This window comes from Coregonus clupeaformis, chromosome 12 (genome assembly GCF_020615455.1).
Source record: "Coregonus clupeaformis isolate EN_2021a chromosome 12, ASM2061545v1, whole genome shotgun sequence".
NCBI lineage: Eukaryota > Metazoa > Chordata > Actinopteri > Salmoniformes > Salmonidae > Coregonus > Coregonus clupeaformis.
The window spans coordinates 12,286,983-12,289,827 of NC_059203.1; the positions used below are offsets into that span (position 1 = coordinate 12,286,983).

A 2,845-nucleotide genomic window follows, 5' to 3' on the forward strand; every position below is an offset into this window, starting at 1 on the left:
GCAGGCAGGCAGGCAGGCAGGCAGGCAGGTAGGTGGGTAGGTAGGTCATCACCTCAGAACTGCTGCACTCTGATGGAGTCACATTACCTGGAAGGTCATCTACTACAGACGGACAAGTCTGAAAGGACTCCAATCAGATCAGTACTATGTCACTGTCTCAAACAGCTTTCAGTAAAAGTTACAACATTATGAGTAGCCTACCAGTACTTTAAAGATATGTGTCTTCTCACACATATGTAAGTTATGGGATCAATGTCTGTGTCTTTTGATCCCAACATTAAGCAGCAGATCTGGGGGTCACCACTTTCCCAGATTCACACAGCGCTCTGTGAGTCACTCTCCATCACCCACCACCCCTCCACCTGTTCCCCTGAGAGTGACCATTGTCCCCCAGCAATAAGAACACTGAGCATGTGGCAGCTCCACATTTCTCATTGTCCTCCCAAGCACACCCATTGGCTACAGACTGTGAGAAACTCCAACAAGCCCAAGACACAGACATTCATATGCAGATTTGGGACTATATATAGGAGAGATGATGCTAGTATAAATCAGATTCACTCTGCACAGAGACCTCCACAGCACAGAGATCCAGCCTTGGCGCCTACAATCACTTCAGCAATGATCTACTGTAAGGAGCACCTGACTCTGACCAAAAAGGTACATTGAAGATTCAAATTTAAGGACCATTATTCAGTTTGATTAGATGCATTATTTGTTTCAATAATACCATATTCCAGAACAATGTTATTAATGACTCTCCTCGTCTCTTCTTGCAGCTAAGAAAACCAGTGGTGTAGAAGTTATGTAGAGATCGTATCAACAGCAGCATTGTGCAGCTCAAATCTCTCCTGGGTCCAGAGATCCTCAACCAGCAGCACGACTTCAAGCTGGATAAAGCAGACATCCTGGAAATGAGATTTTGCTTCCTGAGACGACAGCAACAGTACCAGCCAGTGAGCTCCTCCTCCTGCTAAGCACCTGTCAATCAGGGCTACTCCAGGTGTGTCCAAGAGATTTTGCACTTCCCGTCCAAGGATGAGGTAAAGACACATCCCAGAGAAGACTGCTGAGCCACTTCCAGAGCCTGCAGCCATCCTCTGATAAGAACAGGAGGGAGAGTGACCTGCCTCAGCTGAGTCCCCCACCCCAGCACAGTCCAGTCCAGTCAACAGCCCCCTCTGGAGGCCCTGGTAGAGTCCTACAGACTGGATCTCCACTCTCGGACAAACAAAATGGATCATGTTGGTCTTACATTAATGTTGTGGACAGTAATGAGAATAGAAAGAGACATAATCTTCTACTTATGCAGGACATTTCAAAGTTCTGTTTTGACTGTGCTTGTTGTTTTTTCATTAATGTGTGAAAAAGCCTTCCAAATGGAAGTTCATATTGATATTACCTTTTATATTTTCCTCTGTGAGGAAATATCATCACTTTTCATGTAACATGAGTATCATGTAAATTTATTCTTACTGTGTAAGACGAAATTCCTCAATCTGCTAAGGGTGGTTTTTATTCTGCACTGTTCAGAAAATGCAAAACAACCACAAAGGAACAATTTATTTCATTATTTTAAAATGTTTCTGAGTGAATTTATCTTCTTTGAAGATTTGTCTTGAATTATCATTCATAATTGACCCATTATAGTCTATTTATTACCCACATTGGGTAAGAAAGCGCACAAAGAATGTTTACATTCTTGAATTATGCAACAATATCCTTCTGTGAAGGAATTTCAGAAAATATTTTCTTGTTTATGACTTACAAATCTTCAATTGATTTGATTGATATTAAAGCCAGTTTTTTTTGTGATTCACTACCAATGTTACAGCTTTTAAATGCTCATATTATATTGAGATATGTATCTAACAAATGCATTTGTCTATACAGTATGTTTCTTCTATGAAGATTTCATATAACCCACACTCTATGATGTGTCTTGAAGATGTTTTCAAGCAATTGCAGGGATGTTTCATCACATAGTTTAAGAAACATATTTTCTATATGATAATTTTTTTTATTATTCAGTGTATCTGATTGTTTGTGTGGTTTATCAAAATCCTATACTTTGCATTAGAGTCCAAGTACTGGTCATTTGACATCCTAAAATCTTAGATCCAAGGAAGAAAGATGCAATGGTTTATGAACGTCATCAATAAATATACGATTGTCCTGTAGTTACAGTGCCTTCAGAAAGTATTCATACCCCTTGACTTATTCCACATTTTGTTGTGTTAAAGCCTGAATTGAAAATTGATTATATACATATTTATTCTCACCCATCTTCACACAATACCCTATAATGACAAAGTGAAAACATGTTTTAGAAATGTTTGCAAATTTATTGGAAATTAAATACAGAAATATCTCATTTATTTTACATAAGTATTCACACCCCTGAGTCAATACATGTTAGAATCATCTTTGGCAGCGATTACAGCTGTGAGTCTTTCTGGGTAAGTCTCTAAGAGCTTTGCACACCTGGATTGTACAATATTTCACATAATTATTAAAATAATTATTCAAGCCCTGTCAAGTTGGTTGTTGATCATTGCTAGACAGCCATTTTCAAGTCTTACCATAGATTTTCAAGCCAATTTAAGTCAAAACTGTAACTAGGCCACTCAGGAACATTCAATGTTGTCTTGGTAAGCAACTCCAGTGTATATTTGGCCTTGTGTTTAAGGTTATTGTCCTGCTGAAAGGTGAATTTGTCTCCCAGTGTCACGCCCTGACCTTTAATGCCTGTTGTTTCTTGTTGGTTTGGTCAGAGTGTACATTCTATGTTTGTATATCTATGTTGGCCGTGTGTGGTTCCCAATCAGAGGCAGCTGTCGATCGT

The 2,845-nt window shown here is 39.2% G+C and overlaps 1 pseudogene; it reads left to right on the forward strand.

The window, feature by feature from the left end:
• Positions 1–252: 252 nt before the first annotated feature.
• LOC121578789 lies at positions 253–2,208 on the forward strand (annotated as a pseudogene).
• Positions 2,209–2,845: the final 637 nt, after the last annotated feature.